A 13,564-nucleotide genomic window follows, 5' to 3' on the forward strand; every position below is an offset into this window, starting at 1 on the left:
ATTGTTGGTTTTCCACATGAATATTATTTAACTTTTTTTCTTTGCCTTGGCAGCAGCTGCCTGACACTGGTTACTACAGTTAAGTTTTCTATCAACTAAAATTGAATCTCATTGATTATCATTTTTCTTGTCAGTCTTACCCAGTGTTTTCTTATGTAGTTGGTAATGGTATATTTCCTTTGCAAACACATAACCTTACATTTTTTTAATGTTAAACCTCATGTGCCGCTTCTATGCTCAAGCCCCTTTCTTATCCATATTTATTTTGTAAGAGAATACTATCCTCCTTTTTGTTAATTACTTTACACTATTTAGGATCTACATTTAAAATGTTAAGCTTACTGTGCAATTCATCTAACTGTGATTCAGTAGAACTATGGGGTTGTAGCTCTTGTCATGTAACCGCAACAGAAAATAATTGTACATCATGGTGATCATGCAGAAACTGTGCATGCACAATCCTAGTGGAAGGGCAGCTGTGATTGACAGCCGACCTCCCACTGTAACAGCTAAGATCAGGTGATTTGCACTATTTCACATTCTTACACTCACTGTATCCTTAGTATAAATACTCACACTCATATCTTTGTAGATGGTTCCATGTAATGGTTAGCACTCTGGGCTTTGAATACAGCAATCTGAGTTCAACGCTTGGTGGAACCTAGCCCAATTTATACTTCTTTACGATTGTGATACTTTATCACTGATGTATTGTACTGATAGTGATTGTTGCCTGCCATACACATATTTTAACAAGATGTTGGAGTATTCCAACGTATTGTACATCCGCCAATATAATTGACAGCATATAAACAACTAAAAGTCTGTTTTCATGGGAAACATGATTACAGTACAGGAAAGTTGTCCTGCAGCGAGGCAGGGACTCCTAGCATCGTACATAAGTATGATGCTAGGAGCCCGGCTCCCTGCACTTTGTTCGGTCCGGTACTTGCGGCTAAAATACGTCCGTCAATTACGGACGTAATTAGTGTGTGTGCACATACCCTAACAGCTAAGATCAGGTCATTTGCACTATTTCACCTTCTTACTCACACTTGTATCTTTGTAGATGGTTCCATGGTGTAATGGTTAGCACTCTGGGCTTTTAATCCAGCAATCCAAGTTCAACGCTTGGTGAAACCTATCCAAATGTATACTTCTTTATGAATGTGACCCTTTATCACTGATGTATTGTACTGATAGTGATTGTTGCCTGCCATACACATATTTTAACAAGATGTTGGAGTATTCCAACGTCTTGTACATCCGCTAATATAATTGACAGCATATAAACAACTAAAAGTCTGTTTTCTTGGCATGTGATGAAAATGCTGTCTCTACTTTCAGCTCAAAGGGTTTTCTCTATTAGTAGGATCAACATTGTTGGTTTTCCACATGGAATTTATTTCACTTTTTTTTTTGCCTTGGCAGCAGCTGCCTGACACTGATTACTACAGTTAAGTTTTCTATCAACTAAAACTGAATCGCATTGATTATCATTTTTCTTGTCAGTTTTACCCAGTGTTTTCTTATTTAGTTTGTAAAGGTATGTTTCCTTCGCAATTGCCTTTCCTTACATTTTTCAATGTTAAACCTCATGTGCCGCTTCTATGCTCAAGCCCCTTTCTTCTCCATATTTAGTTTGTAAGAGAATACTATCCTCATTTGTGTTAATAGGATCTGCCTTTATAATGTTATGCTTACTGTGCATTTCATCTAACTGTGATTCAGTAGAACTATGGGGTTGTAGCTCTTGTCATGTAACCGCAATAGAAAATAATTGTACATCATGGTCATCGTGCAGAACCCGTGCAAGCACAATCATTGTGGAAGGGCAGCTGTGATTGACAGCTGACCTCCCACTGTAACAGCTAAGATCAGGTGGTTAGCACTATTTCACCTTCTTACACTCACTGTATCCTTAGTAGAAATACTCACACTCATATTTCTTATAGATGGTTCCATGGTGTAATGGTTAGCACAGGGTTTGTTTAAATGGCACAATGGCAACAAGGTTTGTTTACATTTTTTATAATAAATGATTGGGAGCCCATCTGGTCCAGGGCTTTTCCCATTTGGTATGGTCCCTAATATTTTGTCCAGTTCCTGTAGCGTAAACGGAGCAAGCAATGCTGATTGCTCCTCTTCAGTCAAGGAAGGGGCATCTATGGAATGTAAGTAGTTACTTATAGCTTCTGTGTGTGAAACCTGGCTATTCGGGGCAGATTTTTTTTATGGTTATATAGCTCAGAGTAGTATTTCCGGAATTCCCGCACTATGAGGTCAGTCTCAGTGAACTTACTATGTAATTCCACTTTTATAGTGGAGATGAGGGTTTTCCCACTTTGGTGTTTGAGAAGGTTCAACATCATCCTATTCCCCTTGTCTCCATGAGCATATGTTTTATATTTGAGTAGTTGGAGTGATTTAGCAGATCTTACATTGAGGATGTTTTTAAGTTGCTGTCTAAGGTGTTGGAGTTCTGTCTGAACTGAGTCCAAACGCAATATTTTATGTACATTTTCTATGGAGGATATTTTGCCCAACACCTCATCTATGAGTTGCGACCTCTTCCGCTTTACCCGTGAAACTAGGGCAATAAGTTCCCCTCTTACAAATGTTTTGTGTGTCTCGCAGAGGAGAGGTTTTGAAATAAGGGGGTCATCATTAAATGTAAAGAACTCCTTCAGTTTATTCTCTATGGAATTTACATCTTTAGAGTTTTCTAAGAGCGTATCATTAAGTCTCCAGTTCCATCCTCTAACAGGCAACTGCTTTAAGGTGAACTTAACAGAGACCCGAGCGTGATCTGAGATTGTAATGTTCCCTATCGAGGATGATGCCACCTTGGGCAGATACTTTTCTGGCAAAAATAAATAATCTAAGCGTTGATACAAGTCATGTGGAGTTGAATAGAAGTAGTAATCCTTCCCAGTCGGATGATGGAAGCCGTGGAGCTGTCCCCGTCAGAGTCTTCATCTCTAGTATCGTCTGCTTGGCGCTCCAGCACCATCTTGGAAGGAAACTACAGCTTTTTCCGAAGAATTTTATCCATGTCGGGTTGATTTTTCCCCTGTTGAGCAGGACCCGGGGAATCCTTGTACTTGTCATTCGAAGGTTTTACCATGATATTGCAAAATTACTGCCTAGAAGCTGTAGTTTCTGTATATGAAGTGAGGAGCTCACGAGTTAAGCGTCCATCCCAATGCGCGGTAACTCCGCCCCCCCGGGAGGTCGATTTTGATTGATAGCCGACCTGTTATTGTAATTACACGTATTGCCTCCTTAGTAGAAATATCCAAACTGCACTCTATTGTCAAGGGTTCCATGGTGTAATGGTTAGCACTCTGTACTCTGAATCCAGCAATCCGAGTTCAACTCTCGGTGGGACCTTGCCACAGTTTAATTCCTTTTGAGCGTAATCCTTTTTCAATGAGGTATTGTATTGATAGTGATTGTTGTACGCCATAAACACGATTTAACAACAAAAAAAAAGTGATAATATTCTCTCGTAGAAATAATTAAACCAATGTAATTGAGGGCGTATAAAATTAACAATTTTAAAGAGTCTTTTTATGGCATGTAATGCAAACACTGGCTCTACTTCCAGCTCGTAGTGTGTTCAGTACAGACAGACCTTGGAAATTAGTAATATCCACATTGTAGATTATCCAAATGGAAACTAATTTACAGTCTTTTTGCCTTGGCAGTAGCTGCCTGACACTGGTTACAACAGTTAAGTTTTCAGTCAACTGAAATTCATAATTTCATTTCCCAGTTTTTTCCCATTGAGTTGTTAATAGTATTTTCCCTTTCCAAATGCAAGGTTCTAGCTTTTGTTATATAACCGCAATAGAAAATAATTGTACATCTTGGTGATCATGCAGGCACAGAAACTATGCCCTCTTTATTATTGTGGGAGGTCGATTTTGAATGATAGCCGACCTGTTATTGTAATTACACGTACTGCCTGTTTAGTAGAAATATCCAAACTGCACTCTATTGTCAAGGGTTCCATGGTGTAATGGTTAGCACTCTTCACTCTGAATCCAGCAATCCGAGTTCAACTCGGTGGGACCTTGCCACAGTTTACTTCCTTCTTAGTGTAATCCTTTTTCAATGAGGTATTGTATTGATAGTGATTGTTGTACGCCATAAACACGATTTAACAACAAAAAAAAAGTGATAATATTCTCTCGTAGAAAAAATTAAACCAATGTAATTGAGAGCATATAAAATTAACAAATTTAAAGAGTCTTTTTATGGCATGTAATGCAAACACTGGCTCTACTTCCAGCTCGTAGGGTGTTCAGTACAGACAGAGCTTGGAAATTAGTATGATCCACATTGTAGATTATCCAATTGGAAACTAATTTACAGTCTTTTTGCCTTGGCAGTAGCTGCCTGACACTGGTTACAACAGTTAAGTTTTCAGTCAACTGAAATTCATAATTTCATTTCCCAGTTTTTTCCCATTGAGTTGTTAATAGTATTTTCCCTTTCCAAATGCAGGGTTCTAGCTTTTGTTATATAACCGCAATAGAAAATAATTGTACATCTTGGTGATCATGCAGGCACAGATGCTATGCCCTCTTCATTATAGTGGGAGGTCGATTTTGAATGATAGCCGACCTGTTATTGTAATTACACGTACTGCCTGTTTAGTAGAAATATCCAAACTGCACTCTGTTGTCAAGGGTTCCATGGTGTAATGGTTAGCACTCTGGACTCTGAATCCAGCAATCCGAGTTCCACTGTTGGTGGGACATTGCCACAATTTAATTCTGATTTCTGAGTGTAATCCTTTTTCAATGAGGTATTGTATGGATAGTGATTGTTGTACGCCATAAACACGATTTAACAACAAAAAAAATGTGATAATATTCTCTCGTAGAGATAATTAAACCAATGTAATTGAGGGCATATAAAATTAACAAATTTAAAGAGTCTTTTTATGGCATGTAATGCAAACACTAGCTCTACTTCCAGCTCGTAGGGTGTTCAGTACAGACAGACCTTGGAAATTAGTATTATCCACATTGTAGATTATCCAAATGGAAACTCATTTACAGTCTTTTTGCCTTGGCAGTAGCTGCCTGACGCTGGTTACAACAGTTAAGTTTTCAGTCAACTGAAATTCATAATTTCATTTCCCAGTTTTTTCCCATTGTGTTGTTAATAGTATTTTCCCTTTCCAAATGCAGGGTTCTAGCTTTTGTTATATAACCGCAATAGAAAATAATTGTACATCTTGGTGATCATGCAGGCACAGAAGCTATGCCCTCTTGATTATTGTGGGAGGTCGATTTTGAATGATAGCCGACCTGTTATTGTAATTACACGTACTGCCTGTTTAGTAGAAATATCCAAACTGCACTCTATAGTCAAGGGTTCCATGGTGTAATGGTTAGCACTCTGGACTCTGAATCCAGCAATCCGAGTTCAACTCTCGGTGGGACCTTGCCCCAGTATAATTCCTTCTGAGTGTAATCCTTTTTCAATGAGGTATTGTATTGATAGTGATTGTTGTACTCAATAAACACGATTTAACAACAAAAAAAATGTGATAATATTCTCTCGTAGAGATAATTAAACCAATGTAATTGAGGGCATATAAAATTAACAAATTTAAAGAGTCTTTTTATGGCATGTAATGCAAACACTGGCTCTTCTTCCAGCTCGTAGGGTGTTCAGTACAGACAGACCTTGGAAATTAGTATTATCCACATTGTAGATTATCCAAATGGAAACTCATTTACAGTCTTTTTGCCTTGGCAGTAGCTGCCTGACGCTGGTTACAACAGTTAAGTTTTCAGTCAACTGAAATTCATAATTTCATTTCCCAGTTTTTTCCCATTGTGTTGTTAATAGTATTTTCCCTTTCCAAATGCAGGGTTCTAGCTTTTGTTATATAACCGCAATAGAAAATAATTGTACATCTTGGTGATCATGCAGGCACAGAAGCTATGCCCTCTTGATTATTGTGGGAGGTCGATTTTGAATGATAGCCGACCTGTTATTGTAATTACACGTACTGCCTGTTTAGTAGAAATATCCAAACTGCACTCTATAGTCAAGGGTTCCATGGTGTAATGGTTAGCACTCTGGACTCTGAATCCAGCAATCCGAGTTCAACTCTCGGTGGGACCTTGCCCCAGTATAATTCCTTCTGAGTGTAATCCTTTTTCAATGAGGTATTGTATTGATAGTGATTGTTGTACGCCATAAACACGATTTAACAACAAAAAAAATGTGATAATATTCTCTCGTAGAGATAATTAAACCAATGTAATTGAGGGCATATAAAATTAACAAATTTAAAGAGTCTTTTTATGGCATGTAATGCAAACACTGGCTCTACTTCCAGCTCGTAGGGTGTTCAGTACAGACAGACCTTGGAAATTAGTATTATCCACATTGTAGATTATCCAAATGGAAACTCATTTACAGTCTTTTTGCCTTGGCAGTAGCTGCCTGACACTGGTTACAACAGTTAAGTTTTCAGTCAACTGAAATTCATAATTTCATTTCCCAGTTTTTTCCCATTGAGTTGTTAATAGTATTTTCCCTTTCCAAATGCAGGGTTCTAGCTTTTGTTATATAACCGCAATAGAAAATAATTGTACATCTTGGTGATCATGCAGGCACAGAAGCTATGCCCTCTTGATTATTGTGGGAGGTCGATTTTGAATGATAGCCGACCTGTTATGGTAATTACACGTACTGCCTGTTTAGTAGAAATATCCAAACTGCACTCTATTGTCAAGGGTTCCATGGTGTAATGGTTAGCACTCTGGATCCAGCAATCCGAGTTCAACTCTCGGTGGGACCTTGCCCCAGTATAATTCCTTCTGAGTGTAATCCTTTTTCAATGAGGTATTGTATTGATAGTGATTGTTGTACGCCATAAACACGATTTAACAACAAAAAAAATGTGATAATATTCTCTCGTAGAGATAATTAAACCAATGTAATTGAGGGCATATAAAATTAACAAATTTAAAGAGTCTTTTTATGGCATGTAATGCAAACACTGGCTCTTCTTCCAGCTCGTAGGGTGTTCAGTACAGACAGACCTTGGAAATTAGTATTATCCACATTGTAGATTATCCAAATGGAAACTCATTTACAGTCTTTTTGCCTTGGCAGTAGCTGCCTGACGCTGGTTACAACAGTTACGTTTTCAGTCAACTGAAATTCATAATTTCATTTCCCAGTTTTTTCCCATTGTGTTGTTAATAGTATTTTCCCTTTCCAAATGCAGGGTTCTAGCTTTTGTTATATAACCGCAATAGAAAATAATTGTACATCTTGGTGATCATGCAGGCACAGAAGCTATGCCCTCTTGATTATTGTGGGAGGTCGATTTTGAATGATAGCCGACCTGTTATTGTAATTACACGTACTGCCTGTTTAGTAGAAATATCCAAACTGCACTCTATAGTCAAGGGTTCCATGGTGTAATGGTTAGCACTCTGGACTCTGAATCCAGCAATCCGAGTTCAACTCTCGGTGGGACCTTGCCCCAGTATAATTCCTTCTGAGTGTAATCCTTTTTCAATGAGGTATTGTATTGATAGTGATTGTTGTACGCCATAAACACGATTTAACAACAAAAAAAATGTGATAATATTCTCTCGTAGAGATAATTAAACCAATGTAATTGAGGGCATATAAAATTAACAAATTTAAAGAGTCTTTTTATGGCATGTAATGCAAACACTGGCTCTACTTCCAGCTCGTAGGGTGTTCAGTACAGACAGACCTTGGAAATTAGTATTATCCACATTGTAGATTATCCAAATGGAAACTCATTTACAGTCTTTTTGCCTTGGCAGTAGCTGCCTGACACTGGTTACAACAGTTAAGTTTTCAGTCAACTGAAATTCATAATTTCATTTCCCAGTTTTTTCCCATTGAGTTGTTAATAGTATTTTCCCTTTCCAAATGCAGGGTTCTAGCTTTTGTTATATAACCGCAATAGAAAATAATTGTACATCTTGGTGATCATGCAGGCACAGAAGCTATGCCCTCTTGATTATTGTGGGAGGTCGATTTTGAATGATAGCCGACCTGTTATGGTAATTACACGTACTGCCTGTTTAGTAGAAATATCCAAACTGCACTCTATTGTCAAGGGTTCCATGGTGTAATGGTTAGCACTCTGGATCCAGCAATCCGAGTTCAACTCTCGGTGGGACCTTGACACAGTTTAATTCCTTCTGAGTGTAATCCTTTTTCAATGAGGTATTGTATTGATAGTTATTGTTGTACGCCATAAACACGATTTAACAACAAAAAAAATGTGATAATATTCTCTCGTAGAGATAATTAAACCAATGTAATTGAGGGCATATAAAATTAACAAATTTAAAGAGTATTTTTATGGCATGTAATGCAAACACTGGCTCTACTTCCAGCTCGTAGTGTGTTCAGTACAGACAGACCTTGGAAATTAGTATTATCCACATTGTAGATTATCCAAATGGAAACTAATTTACAGTCTTTTTGCCTTGGCAGTAGCTGCCTGACACTGGTTACAACAGTTAAGATTTCAGTCAACTGAAATTCATAATTTCATTTCTCAGTTTTTTCCCATTGTGTTGTTAATAGTATTTTCCCTTTCCAAATGCAGGGTTCTAGCTTTTGTTATATAACCGCAATAGAAAATAATTGTACATCTTGGTGATCATGCAGGCACAGAAGCTATGCCCTCTTGATTATTGTGGGAGGTCGATTTTGAATGATAGCCGACCTGTTATTGTAATTACACGTACTGCCTGTTTAGTAGAAATATCCAAACTGCACTCTATTGTCAAGGGTTCCATGGTGTAATGGTTAGCACTCTGGACTCTGAATCCAGCAATCCGAGTTCAACTCTCGGTGGGACCTTGCCACAGTTTAATTCATTCTGAGTGTAATGCTTTTTTAATGAGGTATTGTATTGATAGTGATTGTTGTACGCCATAAACACGATTTAACAACAAAAAAAATGTGATAATATTCTCTCGTAGAGATAATTAAACCAATGTAATTGAGGGCATATAAAATTAACAAATTTAAAGAGTCTTTTTATGGCATGTAATGCAAACACTGGCTCTACTTCCAGCTCGTAGTGTGTTCAGTACAGACAGACCTTGGAAATTAGTATTATCCACATTGTAGATTATCCAAATGGAAACTAATTTACAGTCTTTTTGCCTTGGCAGTAGCTGCCTGACACTGGTTACAACAGTTAAGTTTTTAGTCAACTGAAATTCATAATTTCATTTCCCAGTTTTTTCCCATTGAGTTGTTAAGAGTATTTTCCCTTTCCAAATACAGGGTTCTAGCTTTTGTTATATAACCGCAATAGAAAATAATTGTACATCTTGGTGATCATGCAGGCACAGAAGCTATGCCCTCTTGATTATTGTGGGAGGTCGATTTTGAATGATAGCCGACCTGTTATTGTAATTACACGTACTGCCTGTTTAGTAGAAATATCCAAACTGCACTCTATTGTCAAGGGTTCCATGGTGTAATGGTTAGCACTCTGGACTCTGAATCCAGCAATCCGAGTTCAACTCTCGGTGGGACCTTGCCCCAGTATAATTCCTTCTGAGTGTAATCCTTTTTCAATGAGGTATTGTATTGATAGTGATTGTTGTACGCCATAAACACGATTTAACAACAAAAAAAATGTGATAATATTCTCTCGTAGAGATAATTAAACCAATGTAATTGAGGGCATATAAAATTAACAAATTTAAAGAGTCTTTTTATGGCATGTAATGCAAACACTGGCTCTACTTCCAGCTCGTAGGGTGTTCAGTACAGACAGACCTTGGAAATTAGTATTATCCACATTGTAGATTATCCAAATGGAAACTCATTTACAGTCTTTTTGCCTTGGCAGTAGCTGCCTGACACTGGTTACAACAGTTAAGTTTTCAGTCAACTGAAATTCATAATTTCATTTCCCAGTTTTTTCCCATTGAGTTGTTAATAGTATTTTCCCTTTCCAAATGCAGGGTTCTAGCTTTTGTTATATAACCGCAATAGAAAATAATTGTACATCTTGGTGATCATGCAGGCACAGAAGCTATGCCCTCTTGATTATTGTGGGAGGTCGATTTTGAATGATAGCCGACCTGTTATGGTAATTACACGTACTGCCTGTTTAGTAGAAATATCCAAACTGCACTCTATTGTCAAGGGTTCCATGGTGTAATGGTTAGCACTCTGGATCCAGCAATCCGAGTTCAACTCTCGGTGGGACCTTGACACAGTTTAATTCCTTCTGAGTGTAATCCTTTTTCAATGAGGTATTGTATTGATAGTTATTGTTGTACGCCATAAACACGATTTAACAACAAAAAAAATGTGATAATATTCTCTCGTAGAGATAATTAAACCAATGTAATTGAGGGCATATAAAATTAACAAATTTAAAGAGTATTTTTATGGCATGTAATGCAAACACTGGCTCTACTTCCAGCTCGTAGTGTGTTCAGTACAGACAGACCTTGGAAATTAGTATTATCCACATTGTAGATTATCCAAATGGAAACTAATTTACAGTCTTTTTGCCTTGGCAGTAGCTGCCTGACACTGGTTACAACAGTTAAGATTTCAGTCAACTGAAATTCATAATTTCATTTCTCAGTTTTTTCCCATTGTGTTGTTAATAGTATTTTCCCTTTCCAAATGCAGGGTTCTAGCTTTTGTTATATAACCGCAATAGAAAATAATTGTACATCTTGGTGATCATGCAGGCACAGAAGCTATGCCCTCTTGATTATTGTGGGAGGTCGATTTTGAATGATAGCCGACCTGTTATTGTAATTACACGTACTGCCTGTTTAGTAGAAATATCCAAACTGCACTCTATTGTCAAGGGTTCCATGGTGTAATGGTTAGCACTCTGGACTCTGAATCCAGCAATCCGAGTTCAACTCTCGGTGGGACCTTGCCACAGTTTAATTCATTCTGAGTGTAATGCTTTTTTAATGAGGTATTGTATTGATAGTGATTGTTGTACGCCATAAACACGATTTAACAACAAAAAAAATGTGATAATATTCTCTCGTAGAGATAATTAAACCAATGTAATTGAGGGCATATAAAATTAACAAATTTAAAGAGTCTTTTTATGGCATGTAATGCAAACACTGGCTCTACTTCCAGCTCGTAGTGTGTTCAGTACAGACAGACCTTGGAAATTAGTATTATCCACATTGTAGATTATCCAAATGGAAACTAATTTACAGTCTTTTTGCCTTGGCAGTAGCTGCCTGACACTGGTTACAACAGTTAAGTTTTTAGTCAACTGAAATTCATAATTTCATTTCCCAGTTTTTTCCCATTGAGTTGTTAAGAGTATTTTCCCTTTCCAAATACAGGGTTCTAGCTTTTGTTATATAACCGCAATAGAAAATAATTGTACATCTTGGTGATCATGCAGGCACAGAAGCTATGCCCTCTTGATTATTGTGGGAGGTCGATTTTGAATGATAGCCGACCTGTTATTGTAATTACACGTACTGCCTGTTTAGTAGAAATATCCAAACTGCACTCTATTGTCAAGGGTTCCATGGTGTAATGGTTAGCACTCTGGACTCTGAATCCAGCAATCCGAGTTCAACTCTCGGTGGGACCTTGCCCCAGTATAATTCCTTCTGAGTGTAATCCTTTTTCAATGAGGTATTGTATTGATAGTGATTGTTGTACGCCATAAACACGATTTAACAACAAAAAAAATGTGATAATATTCTCTCGTAGAGATAATTAAACCAATGTAATTGAGGGCATATAAAATTAACAAATTTAAAGAGTCTTTTTATGGCATGTAATGCAAACACTGGCTCTACTTCCAGCTCGTAGGGTGTTCAGTACAGACAGACCTTGGAAATTAGTATTATCCACATTGTAGATTATCCAAATGGAAACTCATTTACAGTCTTTTTGCCTTGGCAGTAGCTGCCTGACACTGGTTACAACAGTTAAGTTTTCAGTCAACTGAAATTCATAATTTCATTTCCCAGTTTTTTCCCATTGAGTTGTTAATAGTATTTTCCCTTTCCAAATGCAGGGTTCTAGCTTTTGTTATATAACCGCAATAGAAAATAATTGTACATCTTGGTGATCATGCAGGCACAGAAGCTATGCCCTCTTGATTATTGTGGGAGGTCGATTTTGAATGATAGCCGACCTGTTATGGTAATTACACGTACTGCCTGTTTAGTAGAAATATCCAAACTGCACTCTATTGTCAAGGGTTCCATGGTGTAATGGTTAGCACTCTGGATCCAGCAATCCGAGTTCAACTCTCGGTGGGACCTTGACACAGTTTAATTCCTTCTGAGTGTAATCCTTTTTCAATGAGGTATTGTATTGATAGTTATTGTTGTACGCCATAAACACGATTTAACAACAAAAAAAATGTGATAATATTCTCTCGTAGAGATAATTAAACCAATGTAATTGAGGGCATATAAAATTAACAAATTTAAAGAGTATTTTTATGGCATGTAATGCAAACACTGGCTCTACTTCCAGCTCGTAGTGTGTTCAGTACAGACAGACCTTGGAAATTAGTATTATCCACATTGTAGATTATCCAAATGGAAACTAATTTACAGTCTTTTTGCCTTGGCAGTAGCTGCCTGACACTGGTTACAACAGTTAAGATTTCAGTCAACTGAAATTCATAATTTCATTTCTCAGTTTTTTCCCATTGTGTTGTTAATAGTATTTTCCCTTTCCAAATGCAGGGTTCTAGCTTTTGTTATATAACCGCAATAGAAAATAATTGTACATCTTGGTGATCATGCAGGCACAGAAGCTATGCCCTCTTGATTATTGTGGGAGGTCGATTTTGAATGATAGCCGACCTGTTATTGTAATTACACGTACTGCCTGTTTAGTAGAAATATCCAAACTGCACTCTATTGTCAAGGGTTCCATGGTGTAATGGTTAGCACTCTGGACTCTGAATCCAGCAATCCGAGTTCAACTCTCGGTGGGACCTTGCCACAGTTTAATTCATTCTGAGTGTAATGCTTTTTTAATGAGGTATTGTATTGATAGTGATTGTTGTACGCCATAAACACGATTTAACAACAAAAAAAATGTGATAATATTCTCTCGTAGAGATAATTAAACCAATGTAATTGAGGGCATATAAAATTAACAAATTTAAAGAGTCTTTTTATGGCATGTAATGCAAACACTGGCTCTACTTCCAGCTCGTAGTGTGTTCAGTACAGACAGACCTTGGAAATTAGTATTATCCACATTGTAGATTATCCAAATGGAAACTAATTTACAGTCTTTTTGCCTTGGCAGTAGCTGCCTGACACTGGTTACAACAGTTAAGTTTTTAGTCAACTGAAATTCATAATTTCATTTCCCAGTTTTTTCCCATTGAGTTGTTAAGAGTATTTTCCCTTTCCAAATACAGGGTTCTAGCTTTTGTTATATAACCGCAATAGAAAATAATTGTACATCTTGGTGATCATGCAGGCACAGAAGCTATGCCCTCTTGATTATTGTGGGAGGTCGATTTTGAATGATAGCCGAC

At 37.4% G+C, this 13,564-nt stretch overlaps 8 non-coding genes across 8 annotated transcripts; all 8 read left to right on the plus strand.

The window, feature by feature from the left end:
- The first annotated feature begins 5,389 nt into the window (after positions 1-5,389).
- On the plus strand, positions 5,390-5,461 carry TRNAQ-CUG (transfer RNA glutamine (anticodon CUG)). Its single transcript has one exon. It is a non-coding gene; the product is annotated as a tRNA-Gln (tRNA).
- Positions 5,462-6,078: 617 nt separating this feature from the next.
- On the plus strand, positions 6,079-6,150 carry TRNAQ-CUG (transfer RNA glutamine (anticodon CUG)). Its single transcript has one exon. It is a non-coding gene; the product is annotated as a tRNA-Gln (tRNA).
- Positions 6,151-7,449: 1,299 nt separating this feature from the next.
- On the plus strand, positions 7,450-7,521 carry TRNAQ-CUG (transfer RNA glutamine (anticodon CUG)). The gene has a single exon. It is a non-coding gene; the product is annotated as a tRNA-Gln (tRNA).
- A 1,299-nt stretch (positions 7,522-8,820) lies between these two features.
- On the plus strand, positions 8,821-8,892 carry TRNAQ-CUG (transfer RNA glutamine (anticodon CUG)). The gene has a single exon. It is a non-coding gene; the product is annotated as a tRNA-Gln (tRNA).
- A 617-nt stretch (positions 8,893-9,509) lies between these two features.
- On the plus strand, positions 9,510-9,581 carry TRNAQ-CUG (transfer RNA glutamine (anticodon CUG)). The gene has a single exon. It is a non-coding gene; the product is annotated as a tRNA-Gln (tRNA).
- Positions 9,582-10,880: 1,299 nt separating this feature from the next.
- TRNAQ-CUG (transfer RNA glutamine (anticodon CUG)) lies at positions 10,881-10,952 on the plus strand. The gene has a single exon. It is a non-coding gene; the product is annotated as a tRNA-Gln (tRNA).
- Positions 10,953-11,569: 617 nt separating this feature from the next.
- TRNAQ-CUG (transfer RNA glutamine (anticodon CUG)) lies at positions 11,570-11,641 on the plus strand. Its single transcript has one exon. It is a non-coding gene; the product is annotated as a tRNA-Gln (tRNA).
- Positions 11,642-12,940: 1,299 nt separating this feature from the next.
- TRNAQ-CUG (transfer RNA glutamine (anticodon CUG)) lies at positions 12,941-13,012 on the plus strand. Its single transcript has one exon. It is a non-coding gene; the product is annotated as a tRNA-Gln (tRNA).
- The last annotated feature ends 552 nt before the right edge of the window (positions 13,013-13,564 follow it).

This window comes from Rhinoderma darwinii, chromosome 3 (genome assembly GCF_050947455.1).
Source record: "Rhinoderma darwinii isolate aRhiDar2 chromosome 3, aRhiDar2.hap1, whole genome shotgun sequence".
Classification (NCBI taxonomy): domain Eukaryota; kingdom Metazoa; phylum Chordata; class Amphibia; order Anura; family Rhinodermatidae; genus Rhinoderma; species Rhinoderma darwinii.